General features: G+C 37.2%; 2 long non-coding RNA genes across 4 annotated transcripts; both read right to left on the bottom strand.

The window, feature by feature from the left end:
- Positions 1-2,447: 2,447 nt before the first annotated feature.
- On the bottom strand, positions 2,448-6,464 carry LOC114822217 (uncharacterized). 3 transcript variants are annotated; one of them, XR_003770375.2, is made up of 4 exons: positions 6,121-6,464; positions 5,945-6,041; positions 5,276-5,336; positions 2,448-4,329 (listed from the first exon to the last, which is right to left on the bottom strand). It is a non-coding gene; the product is annotated as an uncharacterized lncRNA (long non-coding RNA). The 3 variants fall into 3 exon arrangements; XR_003770373.2 differs by having other exon boundaries at positions 4,130-4,360; XR_011577637.1 differs by having other exon boundaries at positions 4,185-4,360; positions 5,272-5,336.
- A 956-nt stretch (positions 6,465-7,420) lies between these two features.
- On the bottom strand, positions 7,421-8,433 carry LOC139193224 (uncharacterized). The gene is made up of 2 exons (XR_011577636.1): positions 7,967-8,433; positions 7,421-7,646 (listed from the first exon to the last, which is right to left on the bottom strand). It is a non-coding gene; the product is annotated as an uncharacterized lncRNA (long non-coding RNA).
- Positions 8,434-8,780: the final 347 nt, after the last annotated feature.

The raw sequence follows: 8,780 nt of genomic DNA, 5'->3' as shown, positions 1-8,780 counted from the left end.
ATAATTGACTGATAAGTACAACTTCCTGATGTGATGCCCCCCACTGATTTTAATATTTTATTATATAATCACTTACCATGTAATAAATAAAACCTTAAACATTAAACCTTCACATGAAAGTATATCCAGAATAGTTAGAGCATCCCCAATAGGAACTTTATTCTCAATGAGGCTACCTATTTCTAGCCTTAGCGAAAAATTTTATCTTCAATGAGCCGAAAAATGGGGCTAGATTTACTACTAGGGCTAACAACTTTCTTTATTAGGTAGCATAAAATCGGACTACATCTAGTTCCAAAAAACAGTGGGTCCCACAAAAAAGTAGCAACTCATGTGAGCAAAATTCTATCACTTTCCCTCCACTTGCGAATACACTTATACTCTCCTTTTATTCTTTTTTAATTCTTTTTTTCTTACTTATTTTTTTTGCAATTTGGCTAATTAATTATTGTTTTAAATTCCATAAGAATTAAAATTTCAAATTGATTTAACGTTCATGGGCATTGATGGGTGAAATTTTCAAATATTTTTTTTTCAAAATTGTATGATACTAATACAACGAACGATTTATAAGTGATGCAATCTAACTTTGCCACAATTTGAACTTTTTAGGTTAAAGGGTTCACAAAAAAATTTAAGATAACACGTTCAAAAATTAACTTAAGAAAAGCTAACAAAAAAATAATCATCACTTAATCAAATTACTACATAAATAAATACATATAGCCCCATATAGAGTCTGAAAGATATAGCTCCTCATTGAGAGAGATTCTTTTATAAAGCTCCAACGATTTCTCGGAGCTCTAAAATGGACTATATCTACCACTTTTCCAGCCCCATATAGAACCCCTCATTGGGGATGCATATAGTATTGACCAGTAAGACAACTTTCATATATGAATACATCACCAAAAACTAATTTCACGTGAAAGTATGTTTTTCTTTCACATATGTGTGCTGAACTGCAACCCAATAGCAGGAATTCAAAATTGTTGTATTATTGAATGATAAGTACAACTACCAGATGTGATGCCCCCCCACCCCCCCACTGATTTTAATATTTTATTATATAATCACTTGCCATGTGATAAATAAAAAGGTAAATTACATAGTAACCCCTCAAGTTTGCGGTCCATTACAACCTCATACAACATCTTTAAAACATTTCACTTTCATACCTTAAGTACTATTTTATTTCAATATAATACATCCGTTAGATTTTCCAACCATTAATCCGTTAAATGCTAACGTGACTGCCAAATGTGTGCCACTTAGCTAATAAATATTTTTTTAAAAACCTAAATCTTCTAAATAAATTATAAAATTTTTAAAAAAAAAAAAAAAAAACCAAAAACCAAAGCCCACTTCGTCTTCCCGCCCTCCCTCTCCTCTACACACCCCACCGCACCCATCTTCTTCCCCATCTTCATCTTCTCCGCAACCAAAAAAAAAAAAAAACCCCTTCAATTCGTCTTCCCCCCTCCTCCTCCCATCTCTTCTCCCCCATCTTCATCTTCTTCCCCCAACCCCTACCTGCAACCTAGAAGAAAAGAAAAAAAAACAAAAAACAAAACCCAGATCCCGTCCGCCATCGTTGGGTTCGTGAGGTGAAAATGGAAGGAATGGGTGTGGATTTAAGGAGTGGGGTTAGTAGAGGATGGAAGAGGGTGGGTAAGAGGGTGGATGCGGATGTGTCCGACCCTCTACCTGCAACCTAGAAGAAGAAAAAAAAAAAAAAAACTCAGATCCCGTCCGCCATCGTCGGGTTCGTGAGGTGAAAAGAGATTTAAGGAGTGTAGTGTGTAGATGAGGGAAAAGGGTGGGTGCGGATGCGCTCAGGGAAGGTGGGGCTGGGCTGGGCTGGGTTGCAAGGGGAAGAAGATGAATATGAGGGAAGAGAGGAGGAGGATGGGCGGGGTGAGGAAGAGGAATGAGGTTTCTGTGAGGTGGGTGGGGGAAAAGGATCTGGGTTTGTTTTTGGTGGGGGAGGGGGTTGCGGGAAGATGGATGGGTTTTTTTTTTTTTGTTGAGAAAATTTAGGTTTAAAAAAAAAATTAATTTGTTTTGCCACGTGGCACACATTTGGCAGCCACGTCAGCGCTTAATAAATTAATTGATAGAAAATCTAACGGATGTATTATATTGAAATAAAATAGTACTTGAGGTATGAAAGTGAAATGTTTTATAGATGTTGTATGAGATTGTAATAGACCTCAAACTTGAGGGGCTATTATGTAATTTACCCTAAATAAAACCTTAACATTAAACCTTCACATGAAAGTATGAAACTGCAACGCGGTAGCAAGAATCCGAAATTATCGTATTGACCGGTAAGACAACTTCCATATATGATTACATCACCAAAAAATAATTTCACATGATAGTATCATTACATCAAAACCCCCCCCTCCCCCATGATTACATCACCAAAAACAAATGTCACACGATACTGGTCAACTTCCATATATGATTACATCACCAAAACTAATTTCACATGATACTGGTCAACTTCCATATATGATTACATCACCAAAAACTAATTTCACATGAAATTATCATTACATCAAAAACTTACACCACCAAAAACTAATTTCACATGAAAGTATCATTACATAAAAAACTTACATCACCAAAATACATCTAATTTCACATGAAATTATCATTACCCCCCCCCCCCCAAAAAAAAAAAAAAATCCAGCATAGTTATAGTATTGACCAGTAAGACAACTTCCATATGTGATTACATCACCAAAAACATAGTAAACCCCCCCTCCCCCCCCCCCCCCAAAAAAAAATCCAGCATAGTTATAGTATTGACCAGTAAAACAACTTCCATATGTGATTACATCACGAAAAACATAGTTATAGTATTGACCAGTAAGACAACTTCCATATGTGATGACATCACCGAAAACATTCCCCCCCCCCCTCAAAAAAAAAAAACACTAGTTGTAAAGAAAAACTTCCATATGTGATTACATCACCAAAAACATTCCCCCCCCCCCAACTTCCACATGTGATTACATCACCAAAAACATTCCCCCCCCCCTAAAAAAAACACTAGTTGTAAAGAAAAACTAACGAGAAGTTTTCAAAAACTTTTAGTTTTAACGTAAATGACAAAATAAAGTTGTAATTGAATAGTACCAGGAGTGACCTTTAAGGTAAAAATATCATTTTCGTTAAAAATAAACAGTACTAGAAGTGTTTCATTCAGATTCCCTAATTTTAATAGTTCATTAAAAAAAAAAAGTCTACCTTGATCTTTCTCTCTTACGGTAACTGCAACCTAGAAGCAAGACTCCAAATCTACAAAAGCTACTCTTCGTTTCATTTTCTGAAACTTCATACACACACACACACACACACACACACACACATATATATATATATATATATATATATATATATTGTCATATACTAAATTCAAATTAATTCAACAAGAATGAGATTTGTAAATCTATCTTACTCCTGATAACTTTTTATTATTTATCTCTATCATGCCTCTTATTTAAGTGTTCGTGTTTATTTTTTTTTATTAATTATCTCTATTAAATTTAATAGTATAGATGACCAAGTTATCATGGAATGATTAATGTTGTGCATGTTCGGAAGTACTTTTAAAATGACTGAAACTATTTTGGTGAAAAGTGTTTTAGATTCCAAAAGCACTATAAGTGAAATTTTGGAAGAATCACCAATTATGTACTTTTTGCAAAAAACACTTCAAGTTCTTTTTGAGGATTCACTTACATTTTAACTAAATATTGGTTCTAAAAACACTTTCATTGAAAGCGTCTTTAGTCATTTTCAAAACAATTTCAAACACACCAATATCAATGAATATGTTATTATGATGTTTTGGTTAGTAGTTTGTAATTGTTATTGGCCATTTTTTCTACATTTATGAAAAGCCTCTGTTCACTTGAAATTCAGTGGATTCATGGCTTGTGTTACATATATTAGCCTTTTTGCATCCGCTCATACGGGTGCGAAAGGCTTTTTTTTTTAAACATCATGGCGCGTTACTTGTGACGTGACACACCCTGATCTGGAATGTTCATTACGACTCCGAATCAGGCTGTACTGGTTGACACCATGAGGGTGACGAAGCCATAAGGTGTAGTGATGTGGAAAAGTGAATAAATTTAAACCTAAAAGTACATAAATATAAGAGTGCACTGTGAGAGGGAATGAACTCATTTCACATGTGATGTCAGAGTATAAGTACAGTACAGTAAGATAAGGTGAGAATTATACCAACGAGGGAATAGTCTACACTAGGATTTGCCAAGAATCCTTATCGATATGAAACTGAGCGGCTAAAACCTGAAGGAGCGCAAAACAAAGGTGAATGGGCCTGAAAATAAAATTTAAAAAAAAGCCTTTTGAAAACATTATAACCTCTCGCCGTAAAACAAGTATCGTTTTCAAAATATACATACTACGTGTAGTAAGAAAATACCTACCGTAGCATGCAAAAACACAAGATTGCCATACGTCGCAATATTGCGTAAATGAACATAAGAGTGTGATATCCACACACCCTATTTTACTTCTCACACACCTTTTTTATTTTCGACCGTCAGATCCGATGAATTGAAGAAGATCAACGGACATAAATTATCAAGAGGTATGTGAAAAGTAAAATGGGGTGTGTGGATAGCACACCCCATGAACATATAACAACCAATATCACATAATCTCGCATAAGCAAACATATCATATCAGGTGTGCATCGACACATGCTGACACACGAGTTTATGTAGAGGTATTCTGACATGAACATGAATGTGTGTAACAATAATATACGCTCTAGTATTACAATCATGTGAAAACCGGCGCTATGCGCATCACATACGAGTTGGAGTTGCCTATTGCAACATGTACGACAGGACTGACACTTACAATGGATCCAAGGTGAACGTACGGTGCGATGTGCACAGACACGTGAAAGATTAGCCCTAGCTCGGGCGAGTACCAACACCGGTGTAGTAAACAATGAGCAAATAACATAATTATAATCATGCCACAACCATTCAACAATTCTAGTCAATATTATATTATTCATGACCATAAATATAATTAAGGCATCCCCTTATAGTAAGCTTACATGTGCATCACGTATGATTATTTCATAATTTCCCAACAATAAGGCATTTCCTATAAACGTAAGTTTAATCATGGCAATCACGCAGAGAATTTATTAATAATTGTACATATGGAAACTAACCAATATATATATATATATATATCAAAGAAAAGACCTACTCACAAATCATGTCGTCGAGTCGAACCCGCCTCGTAGCATCGAGAATCCTTGCGAAGCGTTTCGCCTAGAAATGAAACCATTTAGGTAAATATAACGTACTAATGTAATTACGCATTTTCGTACAAGGTACGACTAATAAACGAACTATCTTAAAACGGTTGAATTTTGAAAAACGGACGACGAATTTGAAATGTCAAAATACGCTAAGGAGGGTCCTTGGCAAATTTTGTAAAAAATTAAAGGCCAACCCTAAAAAGTCAACCAAGACGCCCCGATGGTCAACCACGTTAAAACTTTAGAATTTCACTAAATGGGTGTCAAAAATGAACCCGGAACGTTGAAATTAACCTAGAAGAGTTTTCGAAACATTTCTGAAAAAAGTCAAACTTAAGGAATATTCCTGAAAATATTCCCAATCAAATTCAGAAATGGGCCGGCTGGCCCAAAATATTGGGCTGGTTGGGCTAAAGATTTGGGCCAAGGATTTTGGCCCGCGTTTGAGCTTAAGGCCCTTTTCTTTTTTTTTTCTCCGGTCGGGTCGACCTGGTCCCTGTCGCGGGTCCACTATTCGTGGGTAGCAAATTGCCGAGCTCCAAACGAGCTCAAAACTCAACCATTTTTCACGAAATCAAAGTCAAAATGAAGCTCGTGAAGTAGGGATTCGAAATATACCAATGGGAGACAAAGCCATGGCCGAAGTTAGCCGGAAATGGCTTACAAAACTCGGATGGCTCGCCGGAAAACTAGGGAGTATTTCCCCGAGGTATTTCTGCACCAAAACACGTTTATTTTTCACATGGTAACTCAGAAACCAAGCTATCTCATCAAGAGGAAGGGAAAGGACGGACCTCGAATCTTACTTAGGCCGTGAACGGCGGAATCACGCCGGAGAAGTTTCACTCGAAACGGTCCTCTCCTCGGTCCGTACATGCCCAGAGAGTTTAGATCTTTAGTGAGGGAGAGAAGGAGAGTCCAGGTGTTGGTTTGGTGGGTCTCGTCGGAGATGACGGCGATATGGTGGAAGCTGGCCTCGGCGCCGGTGAATACAGAGGGAGGAGAGTGCTAGAGTGAGAGAGACGGGAAAGAATAGAGAGGAGAGAGAGGGTTAGAGGAAAATGGGATGTCGTGGCAGCACGAGAGGTGAGTGAAGAGAGGGACCTCCGGAAATGTGTGGAGGAAAGGGACACGTGGCAGCAAGAGAGTGGTCCAAAAGTTTTAAAAATAAAAAGAGGGTGTTAGGAAGAGAGAAGGGACACGGGACTGGCAGGAGTGGGGTGTGGGCAACAAAATATCTCTATACATATACCAAATCGCCCTCCAAATTTGTAAAATTTCCATCGCAACTTCAAATTCGATTTCGCTTGTATCCCCGTGTTCGTATAATCGCATACTACGCAATTACGCTAAAAGAATACGCCACATGTCACTCTAAATGATGATCAACGGAAGTTGAAATCCTTGCCTCTAGGGGCATTTTCGTCGAATCATTCTTTTAAAATTTATAAAATCGTAAAATTAAGCACGAGTTGTCACATGACCAACGAATTTTTTTTTAATTATAAAGACAATTTTATAATTATAGCTCACTACGTGCGTACAATGTTTTAAGTTAATTTTTACATTTACATTTGTCAAAAGACATTTATTTTAATGTTTTTAGTTAACAAATAGTATGAACTTTTGCACCGTTAATGATTTATTACGAGATGCCCAACGTACAATGTTTATTGTTTTTACATTTGTACTTGACCAAGTATATTTCCAAGCAAACTCAAATGATATAGTAGGGCATGGTAAACAACGATATTAAGGGAGCATTTTTGCTCACCCATGTGTCATTTCATCTAACTGTAATTATGTAAAATGATACATGACGGATAATTAGATGTATGGTAAGTGTACACCATAGTCTATGATGGTGAGCAAAAATGCTCTCCGATATTAAGCAAACCCCACTTGAAATTCAAAGGAAATAGACACATTAGTAAGTCCAATAACCATCCAATAAAATCTTGAAATTAAAAGGGATGGCATTGCAAATTTGCAATGGATTGGGCAAGCACGGCATACCGTCCAATTAGGGGTCTTGTGAAGACAAATGTCTTATAATTATTGGCTGTCATATAATCACCGTCACGTTAGTCAAAGTTGTTAGAATATTTGTTTGGCTGTTAGTTGATTAATTAGTTACGAGTGCAACTCACAAATGTAATTTGGCCAGTCATATTTACAGAATATAGAGCATTATTTCTCTCTAAACTTCTCTCTGGTTGTTCATCTTTCTCAATTCTTCATTATTCGTTAATTTTCCCCAATGTAGTTAACATCCTGCTTAATCTTCTTGAAAGAAGCATGAATGCAATAAGCAACATCTCTGCATCAAACAAAACACCCCAAATGTAAAACTCACATCTTTGGATCAAAGTTGAACCGCCCATTGGATAAAACAACGAATCTGAATAATTTGAAAATTTAGAAACTGACTTCTGAGATGTCTCTCTTTGGGAGGGCACTCGACAGTCGACATGGTTGGTGGCTTTGACTATCGCAACATCCAAATTCTATTCTTAGAAAACAAACTTAAATCCAAAAATCATAATCCAATTCCTTCGGATTACCAAAATCTAATCTTTATTGTTTTCTTCTAATTAGTTAAATCAACGGAGATTAAACAAAAGGGAAAGGAATTGGTACCGCGTAAATCTCTGTTGACGTGGGCAAGGCCGACTTTTGGAGTCCTTGAGAGCACCGTAACCATTCCACGTCTGAAGCGTCCCCATTTTTCTCTGCTTCTTCTTCTACTGTACCACCCCAATTCCTCCACGGTTTAAATTACTCTCTCTCTCACTACCATTTTCTCTCTATACAAGAAGAGACAGTGACCTGGCTGGTAGATCAACCTTGAAAATTTATTATCCAATAATTAAGCAAAGGTTTTGAAGAATTTATTATTGGACCTCCAAAAGCTTTGGCGCATTTGACAACCTTGAGGATGATGGTGATGGGCTTTCCTCCTTCTTCATCTCACCTTCGTCTCCCTTCTTCTTCTCACCCCCGTCGTTGCTGGCAGCGTTGTCGCCTCCATTGTTGTTGCTGCCGCAGTTCTTCTGCATTAATCTAAGAACAAACACAAACTCATTAATCCAAACACCACAAAACCCAAAAGCATAGAGAGAGGGAGTGATTGAGATATTAAGAAAATAAAATGGGGTTTGAATGGGTTTGAATTCGAATAGGATATGGGGAACTGTCGTACAGTTTCCAATTGCCAACGTGGAAACCTGGGAGAGGGAGTGAGATGTCGAAGTGAGGTGTTATCAGGTTAAGACATTCAACACACTGAAAGTCAAATTTTATATTGAATTTTGCAGAACTAGCAGCCTTGTCTTTAGGCTCTAGAGCCCGAAGGCAGAGACATATTCTTTCCCGGACACAGTCGCAAGATTTAGAAGTCATCAGTGCGCTCAACGCCCTATCAACATTTATTCACCTCACCGCTGAGCTTGGG

This window comes from Malus domestica, chromosome 16 (assembly GCF_042453785.1).
Source record: "Malus domestica chromosome 16, GDT2T_hap1".
Taxonomy (NCBI): Eukaryota; Viridiplantae; Streptophyta; class Magnoliopsida; order Rosales; family Rosaceae; genus Malus; species Malus domestica.
This window is presented reverse-complemented; position numbering and strand designations above follow the sequence as displayed.